At 42.1% G+C, this 18,731-nt stretch overlaps 1 long non-coding RNA gene across 3 annotated transcripts in view; it reads right to left on the bottom strand.

Annotated features, from left to right (window-relative positions):
* The window catches only part of LOC137377478 (uncharacterized), a 98,949-nt gene that overhangs the window by 61,305 nt on the left and 18,913 nt on the right, over positions 1 to 18,731 (bottom strand). For 2 of the 3 annotated variants that reach the window (XR_010976420.1, XR_010976421.1), the window contains exon 2: positions 15,204 to 15,281. This is a non-coding gene — a long non-coding RNA (uncharacterized lncRNA). Of the gene's footprint in view, positions 1 to 12,884; positions 13,578 to 15,203; positions 15,282 to 18,731 lie in introns of those variants that run through there. The other variant, XR_010976422.1, reaches the window with a different exon arrangement.

Genomic DNA, 18,731 nt, shown 5'->3' with positions numbered 1-18,731 from the left:
CTTTCTTTCTGGTCCAAACTGTCATGTTGCATTTCCAAGTAAATTCTTAAAGTTGGAAAGTAACTATAATGTCTCACTTGATTTCCTGGCCTTTTGCATTCTGAACAAGAGAGAAAGATAATTGTACAACGCATCCTTCTTTGGTGATTCTTGAGAAAATAACTCAAATAAATAGACATTTTCAAATCTGAACTGAGTGCTGCTGGAGTGCACAGTGTGTGAAGAAGGGAGTTGGGTAAAGTGAGGGAGTTTGGTGAGGAGGGGAAGTATAGATTAATTAAGGAAAATCAATTTAATTTAATTAACACAATAAAGAAGGCAGGACAGGTGATGTGTCACAGGATAGGTGATGTGGGAGCTCCTGGATGCCACAGAACTCCATGGCAACCATGTTGCAGTAAGTGTCTGTGGCTTGAGGAGCTTCGGCTCAGAGTAGATGAACTGGAGGCCAAGCTGCAGACATTGCGATGCATCAGGGAGGGGGAAAGCTACCTGGACGCTTTGTACAAGAAGGCAGACACACCCCTGAGGATGGGGTCATCTGTTTTGGTCATTGTTCAGGGACAGGAGTGTGTGACTGTGAGTAAGGTAAGGGGATCACAGAGGAAGAGTGGAGGAGCCTCAGCCTTGCAATTGAGCAACAAGTTTGAAGTTCTTGCAGCTTGTATGGATGAGAGCGAGGGCTGTAGTGTGAATGAACAGACTGACGATGGCACCATGGTACAGGAAGCCGTTCAAGCAGGGGAAGCAAAAAGGAAAGTAATGTTAGTAGGGGACAGTGAGGGGGATTGACACTGTTCTCTGCAGCAAAGAACAAGAGTCCAGACGGCTGTGTTGCCTGTCTAGTGCCAGGGTTTGGGACATCTCCTCAGGTTTGGAGATGAACTTACAGTGGGAGGGGGAGGATCCGGTTGTCGTGGTCCATGTGGGTACCAACGACATAGGCAGGACAAGGAAAGAGATTCTGCAAACTCAGTACAAGGAGCTAGACACCAAAATTATGAAGCAGAACGTCAAAGGTAATAATCTCTGAATTATTACTTGAGCCACGTGCAATTTGGAGTAGGGAAAATAAGATTAGAGAAATCAATGCATGACTCAAAGACTGGTGTGGTAATAGTGGGTTCAGATTCGTGGGGCACTGGCATCAGTACTGGGGAAAGTGGGGGCTGTACTGTTGAGACGGTTTACATATGATCTGTACTGGGACCTGTGTTCTAGTGAGTTGCTTAACTAGGGAAGTAGAGAGGGTTTTTAAATAAATAATGGGCACAAGGGATTAAATTTGGGAAGATGTGGTAAATCAAAGAGTAGAGACAAGGAAAGAGAGAAAGGTATTAATATGGAAAAGATAAACAGACTGCGACAGGAAGGGACAGTGAGTAGAAATCTAAAAGTAAATCAGCAGACAAGGTTAGAGGTTATAAAAATAATAAAAGAAGGGAAGCCACTTAGGACAGAGATGAGGAGAAATTTCTTTACTCAGAGGGTTGTGAATCTTTGGAATTCTCTACTCCAGAGGGCTGTGGAGGCTTAGTTGTTGAGTATGTTTAAAGCAGAGATTGACAGATTTCTAAATACAAATGACATAAGGGGATATGTGGATAGTGTGGGGAAAAGGCATTGAACTGGATGATCAGCCATAATCATATTGAATGGCAGGGCAGGCTCGATGGGCTGAATGGCCTGCTCCTGCTCCTATGTTCCTATGTTCCTATTAACGTTCTCTATGGACTAGTGCTTTGTCTTTCACCACAAGCAATAACACTCTCTTTGCCTTTGTCCCATGACTGCTTTGTTATTTAATCTCGCCTGCCCTCTGCCCTATCACACACCTCTCCTTTTGTTCTCTTCCCCACCAACACCACCCTTCCCCCCACCCCACCATCTTCACTTGCTTAAAACCTATTTCTTGTCTAACCTTTGCCAGTTTTGATGAAAGGCACTGACCTGAAACATTAACTCTGCTTCTCTCTCCACAGATGCTGCCAGACCTGCTGAGTATTTCCAGCACTTTGTGTTTTTATTAAACATTAATACCCTTTGTCTCTTCAAACCCTAATTAGTTAAAATTTTGCATCCTATGTTTTCAATATATACTGACAATAATTATTTCTCATAGTTAATGAAAAATAAGATGTGTGTAGAGAAACTCAAATTATTTAATGGCTTTATATTTACCATTTTGGTAAAAAAAAATCAAATTTTAACATGCCACAGTGATTTTTTAACATATATAAGATTAAACATTTCATAATCCACAATAACATTCTGTATTTTGTTCACAATTTAATTGATTTTGTTGTTTTCATATCTTCATGCTCTTCTCTTGGAGAACAATGTGAAGTAGTCCATGGATTCATGGGCTGATGAACAGTCTGACAGGCCACAATGTAAATACTCTTTCAATGACCATAATCATCTTTAACCCAGCAAATAGAGGTTGGTTAGTCCTGCACAGCAGGAGAGTATTATGGGCTTCCACAGTCCAACAGTAACCATAAGCCAGAACTCCATTGGCTATCAACTGCTATTCTGAGCCAAAGCTCAGCACTCAATGAGATTGACTAGAGTTTAGTTTAGTTTAGAGATACAGCACTGAAACAGGCCCTTCGGCCCACCGAGTCTGTGCCGACCATCAACCACCCATTTATACTAATCCTACACTAATCCCATATTCCTACGACATTCCCACCTGCCCCTATATTTCCCTACCACCTACCTAAACTAGGGGCAATTGCTAATGGCCAATTTACCTATCAACCTGCAAGTCTTTTGGCTTGTGGGAGGAAACCGGAGCACCCGGAGAAAACCCACGCAGACACAGGGAGAACTTGCAAACTCCACACAGGCAGTACCCAGAATTGAACCCGGGTCACTGGAGCTGTGAGGCTGCGGTGCTAACCACTGCGCCACTGTGCCGCCCGGGTCCTGCTAATTTAGAGGTGAGAATGCTACCACTATGCCAAAGGCTTGTTCCTAGTAATGTAGTCAAATCATGAAGCTGTGTATTGGGATTGTGGTTCAGTGATTGATGTTGTTTCTATGTCCTGTCAAGAAATAACTTACTGCATGTCCTTTTACACCTCACAATAACAACAACAACTTGCATTATACAGCACCTTTCAGGTAATAAACCATCTCATAGTGCTTCATAGAAGCGTTATAAAGCAAAGTTTGACACCAAGCCACATAAGTTGATGATGTTAATTCAGATGGCCAAAAGCTTGGTCAAAGAGGTAGGTTTTAAGGAGAGTCTTAAAGGAGGAGAGAGAGGTAGAGAGGTGGAGACATTTAGGGAGGGAATTCCAGAACGTAGGGCCCAGGCAGCTGAAGGCACGACTGCCAATAGTGGCACGATGAAAATCGGGGATGTGCAATAAGCCAAAATTAGAGGAGCGCAGATATCTCGGAAGGTTGTAGGGCTGGAGGTGTATACAGGGATAGGAAAGGGAGAGGGCATGGAGGGATTTGAACACAAGGATGAGAATTTTATCTTTCAGCAATTGCTATACCAGGAACCAACAATGGTCAGCGAGTACAGGGGAGAGGATAAACGAGATTTGCTTTGAGTTAGGATTCTGGCAGCAGATAAGTATTGAATTTATAAAGTAGGTACAATAACAGACTCAAAGTTATTGACATATAGTCATGAAGGTATTTTCATCAACAATTTCACAAGTAGCGCCTCTACACATTTGTTGCAGTAAACTAAATGTGTTAGCTGTGCTTGCTCCTCCAACTGGATCAGCCTGGCCAATGAGTACAGGACATGGGCCAACTTCCCCTCAGCAGATGTTGAAGTCTCATTGCATTAGTCCTCTAATCTAATCTAATCTACACTGGACAGAGAGAATGTGGTGTAATATCCTGGCCAATATTTATCCCTCAACCAAATTCTTCAAAACAGATTATCAGATCATTTATCACATTGTTGTTTGTGGGACCTTGCTGTGTGCAAATTAGCTGCCACCTTTCCCAAATTACGACAGTAAGTACACTTCAAAAAATACTTCATGAAATGTAAAATGCTTTTGGACATCTTGAGGTCATGAAAGGTGCTATATAAGTGCAAGTTCTGTCTTTTTTTGAATGTCTTTTTTATCTAATTGTGCCCAACAGTCTGAGATGAAATTCAGTGATGAAAGAGTTAACAAGATAACTAAGAAATCCATTAAAAGACTTCAAAGATTTCATAGCATTTTGCAGCAATGTGAAAGGCCAACATTCATATTTTATGATTGTAGCTTTTTCAATCGAACGTAATAATAATTGTGCCCATATGTTTTATTCTTCCTCGTCCAAGGACTCTCAGTAAATAACAAGCTTTATGTCAAGATCTATGACAAGCAAAACCATTAAACAATTATGACTCTTCTGTCCATATGAGGTGCAGAAACATAGAGATTCATGAGGGAATCACATGTTTTTATGCCTGGCTTATGACTTATTCAAACCATAGTTTAGGGAAGTCTGAACGATGATCCCTGGGCTTTATGTAATCTGTGCTCCAACACAACTTTTCTCTGAAGCCTGGCAGCTCAGTTTTATTTCCACTTTCACTCCTTATTCTAAAACCTGGCCCTGTTTGAATATTGGGGACCCTGTTTCTTCTTTGAATACTGTTGCTTCATTGGTGAGCTACATCCTAGGGTTCTAAAAGAGGTAGCTGCAGAGATAGTGGATGCATGGAATATGATTTCACAACATTCCCTAGACTCTAGAATGGTCCCAGCAGATCGGAACTTAGCAAATATAGCTCTGCTATTCCATAAAGGAAGGAGAGATAAATCAGAAAATTACTGGTCAGTTAGCCTGACATCAGTCATCGAGAAAATGCTGGAGTCCATTATTAAGGAAATCTTAACAATGCACCTTGAAAATCATAATACGATCAGACAAAGTCTGGTTTTATGAAAGAAAATCGTGTTTGACAAATTTATTAGAGTTTTTTCAGGATGGAACTAGTAGGGTAGATAAAGGGAAACCAATAGATGTAGTATACCTGGGTTTCCAAAAGGTATTCGATAAGGTGCCACACAAAAGGTTAATGCACAAGATAAAAGCTCATGGGGTTAGGGTAATATATTAGCATGGACAGAGAATTGGTTAACAAACAGAGAGTAGGGATCAACCAAGCATTTTCAAATTGGCATTTAGTGGCTAGCAGAGTGCTGCAAGGATCAGTGCTGGGGTCTCAGCTATTTACAGTCTATATTGTTATGAAGACCCCACCTGCCAAGAATGAGGCATATTAATTTTGTCATGAACATTAATTTTAAACTGGAGTGAAGAAATGACTTGTTTTACAAGAGATCACCAGACATTTGGCTCGAAAAACATTTGCATACTAAGAGACTGTGCTTGGAGATTGATTCAATTAACAGAGATTGCCTGGACAATGGTGATCCACATCTTGTCGGGGTAAGAGACAGCGCTACACCCCCCGACTGAGAGCTTTGAAATCCACAAACGCAGGAGTGGTTAAGCCAGCTGGTCACATAACTAATTGGCTGGTCCAGGCTTTTTGAACTAGACACAGTACAGTTTAAATTCAGACTGTAAATTGCAACTGAACCTGGAACAACAGAGCTCTCTCCTGGCTGGCTCTCTCTCGCTTTCTCACAAGCCTCTGGACCCACTGAAGACAGTAAACCTCAAGAGAGAAAATACTCCTACATCAAAACAGATTGAAGCGTGCCCCAACAAACAAGACTTACCGGCAAACAAAGACTCCACATTGAACTTAAAGGACCATAAATAACTACCAGATGTTGCCTCAAACTTTTCCCCTTTATTCCTTCTACTTTTTCTGTCTCTATCTGCGTGTGTGTTTATCGTGTAAGCATGCTCGCGTGGTCGCGTCGTGTATTCGCAGCTGTTACCCGAGTTAGAGTTTAAGATTAAGAAACTTCCACCTTTCTTGTTTAATATAAGAAAAACTGTCTGATTTCTTTGCCTTACAATTAGAAAGCGATGAACAAGGATTCACTGAGGGGGAGCGAACACACTGTGTTTCTAAAATTAAACCTTTTTATAGTTAGACCAGGCAAAGGCTGAGAGGGAACCCCTAGACCCCTTCTCACCTGGACATAACACTTTGTTAACTACACTTGCAATATGCCTTGCCTTCAAAGATCTGTTCACATGAGCCCCTAGTTCCCTCCCTGTACACTCTTTAGAACTGTGCCATTTAGTCTATTGTGTCTCCCCATTCCTTCTGCCAAAATGCATCACCTCACACTTCTCTGTATTAGATTCCATCTGTCACTTGTCTGCCCATTGTGCTCACCTATCTGTGTCCTGTTACAGTTGATTGGTATCATGGCTGCCACACCTCCAATCATTGGCAAATTTTGAAATTTTGCTCTATATTCTAATATCTAAGTAATGTATATATATCAAAAAAAGCAGTGGTCCTAGCACTGAACCTTGGGGAGCAGCACTGACTACCATCTTCCAGTCTGACAAACAACCATTGACCGCGACGTGCTGTTTTCTATATTTTATCCAAGCTGACACTGACCCTCCTATTCCATGAGCCTCAATTTTGTTAATCAGCCTTTTATGTGGCATTTTGTCAAAGGCTTTCTTAAAATCCATATAAGCAACATCCATTGCTTTCCCTTCATCAACTTTCTCTGCTCCTTCATCAAAATATTCAATTAGTCAAGCGCAATCTGCCTTTTACAAATCCGTGCTGGCCCCCCTTAATTAACGTCTCCAAGTGCCTGTTGATTTTTTTGTCCCTGATTATTTTTTTCTAAATCTTAACCCACCACATAAACCAAAACTTTAAGAGGGTCGAATATCCAGAGTTGAGAGACAAGCAGATTAGTGGGAGCATTAATTTGAACTTTACGTGAGCACCATGAGGTTCAAAAGTACACCCCTCAGCAAACCACAGTATAATACAGCAAAGAGTTTATCATTCTGAAAGGTCGTTCTCATTATACCAATCAGACACAAAGGGCTGAATTTTCCTTACGAAGGCAGGAAACAAGAGTTGGGACTGTTTTCGCATCCCAAACCTGTCTCTGGTGGGAAACTGATTAAAGTCAAGATTTTCACGTGGGTTAATTGGCATGAAGACAGGTTCTCTGTCCAATGAAGGGCAGCGGGCAGTGTCTCCGAGCTAGATGGCCAATCAGAGGCCTTCCAACTTCAGAGAAGCATTTGGCAGCACGAACTTTCACAAGAAGAAGTGGCCTCTCAGACACTTTTAAAAAACTTTACTAACAAAACACAAAAATCAGCCAGGCCACTAATTTGGGTGGTGGGGGTTGCGATGGAGCCCCTCTATGGAGTGGCCATCAGCTGCATCCCCACCCAGGCAGGCAGAGAGGGCCTGTAGGCCTGCATGGAGGGCTGGAGCCCCAGCCTGTCACTGAGTGCGCATCACCAGGCAGTTGATCTTCCTTCCCCACCCACATCTTGTCAGGAACCTGGAGGCCGACTGGAAAATTCCATTTGGCCTCCGTTACCTACCTTTAACTTAATGAGCCTAATTGCCTGCCCATCCTGTGGAGGTGGGCAGCCTTCCCAGGCCCTGAACACGTGTGGGCCATTTCAGGAATGGGTTCGGGAAGGCAGCACACCGGCTGGCCTTGTAGTTTTTGGGCCCCATCTGCCTCTCTTCCCCCATGTTGGCGGGACCCAAAAATTCAGCCCAATGGGCAGAACTTTCAAGCATGCTGGGAGATTGATGGCAAATCAGTCAGGGTGTATAACAGACGGCTGATCCAATGCCACCAGTTTTACGCCCCCACTGAATTTGAAAGTCCTGTCCAATATCAAAAGAGAAAACGGTTCTGGATTTAATTTAGTTACTGTTCTTATTTCCTCTGTTGTCCAGATCTTGATGTTAATTGTTCTGTTAATATAGATGATTCTCTATTTTATTAATTTAAGTGTACAAATCAATTTCCAATCTATAATATATCAATTCTCTCTTTTCACATTACATTAACCTGAACACACGATACAGTCTTAAGGAGGAAATAACTAAACTTTACAATTGAATGTGTTGGTGGGCAAATCCTTAACACAGTTGCGCTACAGTTCGCCATCAATTAATTTAGCAGAGGGCTTAGTTCTGCACTAAAACAGTCAACGGTGTCAGCCATGGCTGAGTGGGTAGTGCTCTTACCTCTGAGTGCGAAAGGTTGTGGGGTCATGTTCCACTCTAGGACTTGAGCATTTAATCCAGGCTCAGAGTCCCAGTACAGTACTGAGGGAGTGGTGCTGCCTTTTGGCTGAGACATTAAACTGAGGCCCCGTCTACTCTCTCAGGTGGGCATAAAATATCCAATGGCACTATTTTGAAAAAGAACAGGGGAGTTCTCCCTGGTGTTCAGACCAATATTTATCCATCACTAAAAACAGATTGTCTGGTTGTTTATCAGATGTTTATTCAAGCCTGTGGGAGCTTTCTCTGTGCAAATTGGCTGTTATGTTTCCTACAACAGTAACTGCACTTCAAAAGTACTTCATTGGATGTAAAGTTCTTTGGAATGCCCTGAGGTGGTGAAAGGTGATATAGAAATGCAAGCTTTGCTTTCTTTCACAGTGTTCAGGGGTTAAACAGCAGAAAAATATAGGCAGTATTCATCCACATATGACCCGGGATAGCGAAAAAGGTCACTTTGGTTTGTGGAAGGAATTTGGCTAAATTTAGGACACATCAATGAACTATACACTTGGTTGTGGACAGCCAACTACTCCAAGCCCACAAACCATTGTTGCTTTGTTGCTTTAAAAAGAAAAAGATATATGTGTAATTACTATTGACTGATCTGAGGAGTTGAGGATTAAACAAAATAGTTGCTGTATGAATAGATGCCAATATTAGATTCCAGCCTTTTACTTGTAACCTGATGTAAATTCAAATTTGGGCTCTAAGTGAAACAATAGTCTACTGGGCAAATGTTTCCCAGCACATGATTGTGCTCTCTGTCATTAATATATTCAAGTATCATTTGCATTGATTAGCATCCCTGGTTTTAATCGCACCATCAGTCATGGCCATGCTTTCAACTGCCTAGGCCCTAAGCTCTGGAATATCTTCCCTACACCTCTCCACCTCTCTCTCCTCCTTTAAGACACTCCTTAAAACCTATCTGTTTAAACAAGTTTTTGACCATCTGCATGATATCTCCTGATGTGACTGTATGTCATATTTTGTTTTATATTGTTCCTGTGAAGCACCTTGGAACATTTTATTACATTAAAGGTGTTATATAAATAGGTCTTTGTAATAAAGTGTCACGTGCTCAGTATAGTACAGTGTGAAGAGAGCTAATTAATGTGTGTAGTCTGTAAGTCAAACTCCTCAGTATTAGTGAATGAAGCCTCCATATACATCAGATCAGTACATATTCCCAGGCATGGGCAACCCTCTTTGCATTGCAATATTGTCCATGCTTTCTTTCCCCTCTGCTGTTCTGCTTTTGCCATTCAGAGCTCCTCTAGACACATCTGCAGTTTCTTTACTTGTCCCATTATCACACACTATTGTCTTGCACCATTGTCGCTTTGTCATTTAATCCCTTCTGCTCTTCACCCTATCACAAACCCCTTTTGTTCTCCACAGCCGCCTTTTTTGTTTCTGGCTCTTTATTAGCTAACAACCGTTTAAGTCTCCGACATCTTCCAGGTCTGATGAAAAGTCATCAACCTGAGATATTAACTCAGTTTCTCCGAAAATGCTGCCTGACCTGCCGAATGTCTCCAACATTTTCAGAAGAATTTTCTAGATCTATATGTTTCCAGTCCAACAAAGGAAGAGGCATTGCTGGATCCAGTTCTAGGGATTGAGGTGGGACAAGTGGCTCAAGTGCCAGTAAGGGAACATTTAGGGATCAGTGATCATAAGGTTTAGGTTGGGTACGGAAAAGGACAAGAAGCAATCCAGAGTAAAAAATAATAATTGGGGGAGGGCTAATTTCAATGAGGTGAGAACAGATCTGGCCCATGTAAATTAGAATGAAAGATTGGCAGGCAAAACTGTAACAAAACAATGGGCTGCCTTTAAAGAGGAGATAGTTTGGGTACGGTCAAGGTACATTTCCACAAGGGGGAAAGGTAGGAAATACAAAGCCAGACAGTGGCTGGGCTAAAATTAATAAAAGGGGGATATTAGAAAGGCTGGCCTGCTTAAAGATAATAAGTTTCCAGCACCAGATTAGATTCATCCAAGAATACTGAGGGAAGTAAGAGTGAAAATTGTGGAGGCACTGGCCATAATCTTCCAGTCCTCCTTAGATACAGGGGTGGTGCCAGAAAACTGGAGAATTGCAAATGTTATACCTTTGTTCAAAAAGGACAAGCCCAGCAACTACAGGCCAGTCAGTTTAACCTCAGTGGGAAAGCTTTTAGAAACAATAATCCGGGACAAAATTAACAGTCACTTGGACAAATGTGGATTAATTAAGGAAAACCAACACAGATTTGTTATGGGCAAATCATATTGAACTAACTTGCATGGTCTTTTTGATGAGGTGACAGAGAGGGCTGATGAGGGTAACGTGGCTGATTTTTAAAAATTCTTTCATGGAATGTGGGCATGGCTGGCAAGGCCAGCATTTGTTGCCCATCCCTAATTGCCCTTGAACTGAGTGGCTTGTTAGGCCATTTCAGAGGGCAGTATTGAGTCAACCACATTGCTGTGGGTCTGGAGTCACATGTAGGCCAGACCAGGTAAGGACAGCAGATTTCCTTCCCTGAAGGACATCAATGAACCAGATGGGTTTTTATGACAATTGATGATAGTTTCCTGGCAGCATTACTGAGACTAGCTTTCAATTGCAGATTATTATTAATTAATTGAATTTAAATTCCACTAGCTGCCATGGTGGGATTTGAACCCATGTCCCCAGGGCATTGGCCTGGGATGTGGATTATGGTGAATATGTGAATATGGTGTACATGGACTTCCGAAAGGTATTTGATAAAGTGCCACACAACCAAATTAAAGCCCATAGAATAAAAGGGATAGTGGCAGCATGGATACAAAGTTGGCTGAGTGACAGAAAGCAGACAGTAGTGGCGAACAATTGTTTTTCGGACTGGAGGAAGGTATATAGTGGGGTTCCCCAGGGGTCGGCGTTAGGACCCTGCTTTTCTTGATCTATATTAATGACCTTGACTTGGGTGTACAGGGCACAATTTCAAAATGTGTGGATGACACAAAGCTTGGAAGTATTATGAACTGTGAGGCAGATGGTGATCAAGACATCAAAAGAACGTAGACAGGCTGGTGGAAAGGGTGGCCACATGACGGATGAAATTTAATGCAGAGAAATATGAAATGATACATTTTGGGAGGAAGAATGAGGAGAGGCAATATAAACTAAAATATACAATTCTAAAAGAGTGCAGGAGAAGAGGAAGCTGGGGTTATATGTGCATAAGTCACTGAAGGTGGCAGGATAGGCTGAGAATGTCGTTAATAAGCCATACAGGATCCTGGGCTTTATAAATAGAGGCATAGAGTACAAAAGCAAGGGGAAACTTTCATAAAACACTGGTTTGGCCTTAACTGGAGTATCATGTCTAATTCTGGGCACCACATTTTAGGAAGGATACGAAGGCATTAGAGAAGGTGCAGGAAAGATTTACGAGAATGATTACAAGATGAGAGAGTTCAGTTATGTGGATTGATTGAAGAAGTTGTGGTTTTTCTCCTTCTGTTCGGTAATCATAATTTTCTGGTTTTAGAGTGGCTGATTCATTTGTTTCACTTCATACATTCTGGATCACTACTCCAGAAATACTGGCTACAGTTCTTAGCTGTGAGTTTTGGCCTTCTCTGATTCTGACTCAGAATATCAACAAAGGGCCAGTGATTGCATTTGCCCTCAAAAATTGTCTGAATTGGCATAAAAGATTTACCATACTGCTGTCATAAGACATTTGTGACAAGTTCTGGCTTCTTTTCTCTTGAAGACACTGAGTTCATGCACTTCTGTGCTCCTCTGGGCGGCACAGTGGAGCAGTGGTTAGTACCGCAGCCTCACAGCTCCAGCGACCCGGGTTCGGTTCTGAGTACTGCCAGTGTGGAGTTTGCAAGTTCTCTCTGTGACTGCATGGGTTTCTGCCAGGTACTCCGGTTTCCTCCCACAGCTAAAGACTTGCAGGTTGATAGGTAAATTGGCCATTGTAAATTGTCCCTAGTGTAGGTAGGTGGTAGGAGAAGTGTGGGAATGTAGTAGGGAATATGGGATTAATGTAGGATTAGTATAAATGGGTGGTTGATGGTCAGCACAGACTTGGTGGGCTGAAGGACCTGTTTCAGTGTTGTATCTATCTATGACTCTTATCCCCAGCTAGGAATTAGCCACCTTCTTTAAGTGGACGTTACTGGTGCATGAGTTCTAACTGGCTGTTAAACTGCATAGGGCATCATAGCTCGGCCAAATCTTGTCCTCAGTTACAATTCACACACAGGCGCTTTCACCAAGGATCACGTTACAATGAATAAGTTTCAGAATCCTGGCCAATTTCCCCCCTCACTAACTCAGGAGAGGTGAGCGTACCTGACATCAGACTGAGATCAACACAGGCTTGAGATTGGATATGTTGCGTGTGTTTCAGTCACTCACTAAAGTCAAAATGTTCACCTGAATTCTGCCAAGGCAAACCTCATGTTACATTCAAGGGAGGAGGGGTCGAAGGGTTTCCCTCTCTTTGATGGACCTCAACAAGTTTAATTCTTTATTAAAGTAGATGTACCGCAGCCTCACAGCTCCAGCGACCCGGGTTAGGTTCTGAGTACTGCCTGTGTGGCCAATTCAGTAGGTATTTGATTACTTACTTGATATGATCATTACAAGAACCAATCAGACAGGTTTTCTTGAGTTTAACAAGAAAGGGATTAACTTTATTGTACTTAAACCAAACTATTGAAGTAATAAGCTATGTACCAACTTTCACTCACACATACACTAGAGGTTCACACACACAAATAGGATACAGAGTGGGGAAAGGTTGATTGGTTGAGTTACAGTCCATAAAAAAGGTATACTGTCTGTGGAGTTTGATGATTCGGCTGGTTTCTAGCTGAATTCAGTAGTCCTGATGCTTTAGTTTGAAGAGGTAGATGACTGACTTGGTGAGTCTCTTGTAGACTGCGATGCAGATGAATTCCTAGAATGGGGTTTCTGATTGTAGTTGGAGTATGCAGAAGTGGTCAGTCAACAAGCAGGATTTGATGCTTTCAAGCTGGAATGGAGAGAGAGGGAGAGAGGAGGGATCCCTACATAGGGTCCACCCATGTCAGAGTCCAGTTGCTTCTCCTCTGCTGCAGAGAAAAACACCAGCTGAAAACCACAGATGGGGAGGGGCTTGTCACATGACAATCACTCAGTGATTCAAACATAGCAGTTAGCAGTATTTCTCCGCTTGCTGAAAGAACAGGTAGTTCCTTTAAACTTCCTAGGTCTTGGTTCTTGCTGGGAAATGCAGTCATTGTGTCTCCCTCCTCACAGTCCTTTGCAATGTAGGATACAGTGTTGCAAACTAGGTGATCATCTTAAGATGCCAGCACTCATCCTTTTTAAAATGTTCTTTTAAAATTTCTTCAAAAAAATATAAATTCAGATCTCCAGTCAGTGAACAAAAGAAAATTATCATTCAACAAAACACATTGCGTAACATTTCATACAAGGGCTTCAATGTATTGCAAGGAGGTGAACTAGAATCAATTGACAAATGACTTATGTTCTCCAATCATACTTTAATATATTTTTGATTTAATACTTGTGAATGTCACAAACATTCTGTTCACTTTTCTGTGAGGTTATCAACCTTGCTCTATTTCTTCCTGTTCTCTGCTTTAGACTTTAACCTGTACTTGTCAGCTTACATTGGCACCCAATTTGGCTATGACTTGATTTTAAAATTCTCATCCTTCTTTTCAAGTCTCTCTACTGTCTCGTTCCTTTCCTACAACTCTCTGGGATCTCTGCACACCTCCAATTCTGACCTGTTCAGCATCTCTGATTTTAATTGCTCCACCATTGGCGGCTGTGCCCTCATCTGCCTGGGCCCTAAGCTCTGGAACTCCCTTCCTCAACATCCCCGCCTCTCTACCTCTCTCTTCTCTTTTAAGACGCTGCTTTAAACCTGCCTCTTTGACCAAGGTTTTGATAAGAAGAACACAAGAAATGGGATGAGTGGACCATATGGCCCGTTGAGCCTGCTCCATCATTCAATATGGTCTTGGCTGGTCTTAGACTTCAACTCCACTCAACACCTATTCTAATATTTCCTTATTTGGTTCAATGTGAAACTTTGTTGGGTAACACTCCTGTGAAGTGCCTTGGGATGTTTTGCTACATTAAAGGCACCATAAAAATGCAAGTTGTTGTTGTTATCTTGAACTCTATTAAAGATTTAGCAGTAATATTAAATTATTTTATGAAATTTTCCCTGCAAGCCAATCAAGTTTTGAAAAACAGCAAAACAATTGTAAAATGGATACCATGAAATTAAAGATGCACGCTGTGTTAATTTCTTGTTCAATATTTTGCATTATTCCGTTATAATTATATTCACGAACATAAAAGTGATTAATCTGTTAAAACGAATTTAAAACTGGAGTGCTGGAATGTTGGCTCTGAAACGATGGTGGGAAACGAGCATTCAAACTATATTCATCAGAAATACCTCTGTCGCTATTTTACCCTAGATGTTGAACTTTTTTTTTATCCTTTCATGAGATGTGGGCGTCACTGGCAAGGCCAGCATTTGTTACCCATCCCTATTTGCCCTTGAGAAGGTGGTGGTATCTCTTTTAAGTGCCTTAACAACTCAACCAAAATACCAGAGGGATGAATTCTAGCTGATGTTGCTACGATTCTGTTACAATAGTATCTCACAGTGCTTGTTGAGAGCCACTAATGTCTTCGTTTAAGTAACAGAAAATGCACTCACTCTGAATTCTATAGAGGTCCCATCACTGTGTGAAAATGGAAATATTCCTGCTGAGAATTAATTCACAACGTGCAACATCGTTTTCATAATTAAAAGAACCACAGCTTTACAAAGCATTAATTATACCTTTCAACGCCAAAAAAATATTGTTTCTATTAGGCATCCACTTGAAAGCTACAGAAGCACCTGCTCCCTATACAATAGCAAAGGTCGACTCTTCAGGATAATTGGATGAAATATTTGTTTCGCACTCAGAAGTAAATAATTACCTCATTTATTGGATGGAAATGTTTCTTTCATTCCATTCTGTACTGCAGCCAATCAGATTGTTAGTCTGGCAGCTGTTCCTGTGAAGAAAGGCAACAGAGTTTTAAAACGCTTCAGTATAGAAGTTATGGAGATGGGACTTCTAAGGAGCTTGTACATCTGGGATTCAATTGTTACGAGAGTGCTTCTTTTCTTTTGTAAAATATGTTTTTAAGGACTTATAGTTGAATTATGGACATTGGTCCATCTGGAAGCTTGACGAGATGCTGAACTTTGTGTTTTTTTTCGAAGAAGTCACCAACAGCTTCCTGAACGTGGCTTGTAAACAGGCCCTTACTGAAAGATATCTGTTTTCAGATAGTGAACTTGTTGTTTTGACTTGGGGAGATGTTTACAAAGAAGTGGCAGGTCAAGATTTATAGAGGTCGGGAGGCTTGACTTCTGGAATGTTTTTGGTTTCACTTTGATAGTTAAAAAAGTCAGTTGGCTTTTGCCTTCCAAAGAATACCCAGCTCATCGCTATCTCTCTCCCTTGAAAAGAAACCCTGCGTATCCAGTGTGTCAGTCTCCTCTTTCCTCCTGCAGTTCAAGAAACCCTGTGTATCGACTGTTTGGGAACTGAAACCTCTGTTGCCTCATTTCTGTAAGGCCTATCTGAAGCCACTGGAGCTGCATTTCTTGGAAAGCCTACCCAAACTGATCTTCAACATCGCCTGGAAAGAACTGTTCTGGGAAGATCCCAGTGACAGCCGTCTATATGCATTTGGGGTGCCAAATCAAAACAAAGGACATCTTTCCATACTGTCTCTTTTATTCCTCAAGAATAGGCAAGTATTCAGCCTAAGTGGAGTTTTTTTTGTCTGTTTTTGTTGTAACAGAGCTCTAAAGCAATATTCCCTTTCATTTTTCTGGTTAACCGGTGTGCGTGTGTATAAGGGGCTAAGGTTAAAAGGGAACTTTAATATTTCAATTTGTGTATTTATACTTTCCTTCATTATTGGTTAAGACTAGTTTTATAATCAACTAATGATTTTATTGTTTTTTAAAGAAACCTGGTTGGTGTGTTTTATTCTGGGATAAAAATAGAGTCTATGGGCTGAATTTTATCGTCTGCCCCAGCGAAGAAAATGGCAGACTGCTTGTGCGGGCTGCATGCCAAAGAGCCGCCACATTTCCAAGCGTGGCGGCTCATTTAAATAGCCAGGACAGGCCCCACCCCCCCCCCTGATCACGTGGAGGGGCAGGATCTCCATTCCCGGCAGCAGCGTCAGCTGCCTATGCGCAGGCACTAACTCCATTTTTAAAGGGCTGACAGTTCTACTGGCATATTTAAATATTTAAATATTGCCCTTCTCCTACCCCCTCAATAACAAAGTAATTATTTGCCTTCCCCCAAAAACACTTAACAATTATCATCCGACCTTCCCTCTCACCCCCCCCCCCAAACTGCACAAACTTTAAATTACAACCCTTTTCACCATTCGCTGCACACGCAAGGTTTATTTGACCATATTCCCCTGCCCAGCACCTCCTCCCCCCACCAGTGTTACGCCTTGTTTCCCCGCACGGGGATCCGAAGGTGCAAGAGTGCCGACCACTGGGCCGAAGATCATAGTGGGACATCAGGATTAATGATAAGTACATGCAGATCTATTAATTTACTTTATTTGCATATGGTGATTGTGGTCCCATCACCGAGCAGCGGGTTGGGGGGGGCGGGGGGGCGGTGGGGGGGGATTGGTGGGCGTGGGCGCCATCATGCCGTGCTACCACGTGAAGAATCGGGCCGGGCCCTGCCGGTGTCAAGATGCTTGGTGGGCCTCATCCGGGGCCATCTTCAGGCCCTTCACCCACCACCACCCCACCCCCGCCATGGATCCCAACATTGAGGGCTGCTTAAAATCCAGGCCTATGACTGAGCGTATTGGTAAATGGCAAAAATTTTAAATATATGTTGTGACCCATGGAGAAGTGGAACGAGAATCAACAGCTCATTCCTCCCACCTCAGTTGTAACAATATGTGTCAAATAAACCTCAACCTCTCAGAGAGTTTTTACAGGAACAGGAATAGACCATTCAGCTACTGGAGCTTGTTCCACCATTCAGTTAGATCATGGCTGATCCATATGTTAACTCCATCCACTCATCTTGCTTACATATCCCTTGGTACAGAGGATGATAAAATTGTGATAATGTTACTAGGCTTGTAATCCAGAGCTCCAGACTAATGCTGCATACACAAGTTCAAATCCCACCATGGCAACTGGGGGAAATTTAAATTAAATTCAGTAATAAACTTGGAATAAAATGTTCCTTTCAATAATAATGAACATAAAATTCATGAAACTGCCAGATTGTTGCAAAAACCCATCTGGTTCATTAATGTCTTTTAGGGAAGGAAATTTGCCACCCCAACCTGGTCTGGCCTACATGTGTCTCCAGACCCACAGCAATGAGGTTGACTCTTAACTGCCCTCTGAAATGGCCTAGCAAATCATTCAGTTGTATCAAACCACTACAGAAAAAAGCACTGTGGGTGTACCTATACCACGTGGTTTGCAGCGGTTCAAGAAGGTGGTTCACCACCACTTCTCAAGGGCAATTAGGGACGGGCAATAAATGCTGGCTGACACTCACATCCCAAGAACGAATAAAATAAAAATCACTTGATACCCTTGCCGAACAAAACTCGAACGGTCTCGGAAGTGAAATTTTCAATTGACCTCCATCCTCAGTAGTGTTCCAGATTTCCACTACCCTTTGTGTGAAGAACTGCTTCCTGACATCAACCCTGAATGGCCTAGCTCTAATTTTAAGGTTATGCCCCATTGTTCTGGACTCCACCCCACTAGAGGAAATGGTTTCTCTCTATCTACCCTATCAACTCCTTTAATCATCTTAATCACCTCAATAAAGATCACACCCTAATATTCTATACTTGAGGGAATGCAAGCCTAGTCAATGCAACGTGTCCTCATTATTTAACACTTTCAGCCCCAGTGTCATTCTGGTGAATCTGCGTCGTACCTCCGCCAGTGCCAATATATCCTTCCTGAGGTACAGTGTGCAGAACTGAACACACTGCTCCAGATGAGGTCTGGCCAGTGCTCTCTACGGCTCTGTTCTTGAGTGTGAATGTGTTTTGAGAACTGTGCTGGCTGGCTGAAACCATCTGTTGAACATCAATATGCCCACCTTGATACCATCTCCACAATCAGATGATGCTTTCTATATAAATCTAAGCTGCTGCTGTTGCTGTGGGCGCAGGATGCAGTCCACTCCTGTAATGCTGTTTCGGCTCCATTTTCCGATTTTTTCAGGGCTGCATTGCATGTTATTGTGCTGCTGTTGATTGCCATTACGGCCAGAATGGATCAGGAGAAGAAAATATCTCTATGACTTTTGTTTTCCTTGGGTCCGGAGGATATTAATCTTTAACTCCGGGAAACTCCAGGACAATCTGGAAAGGTTGACGACCCTAGCTAACTTTGGTGAGGCAATGTTGTTAAGGGTTATTAAGGTGAGTAGA

The sequence above is a fragment of the Heterodontus francisci genome, chromosome 15, assembly GCF_036365525.1.
Source record: "Heterodontus francisci isolate sHetFra1 chromosome 15, sHetFra1.hap1, whole genome shotgun sequence".
In the NCBI taxonomy this organism is placed as follows: Eukaryota; Metazoa; Chordata; class Chondrichthyes; order Heterodontiformes; family Heterodontidae; genus Heterodontus; species Heterodontus francisci.
The sequence above is the reverse complement of the archived record's forward strand: the minus strand, read 5'-3'. Positions and strand labels throughout refer to the sequence as shown.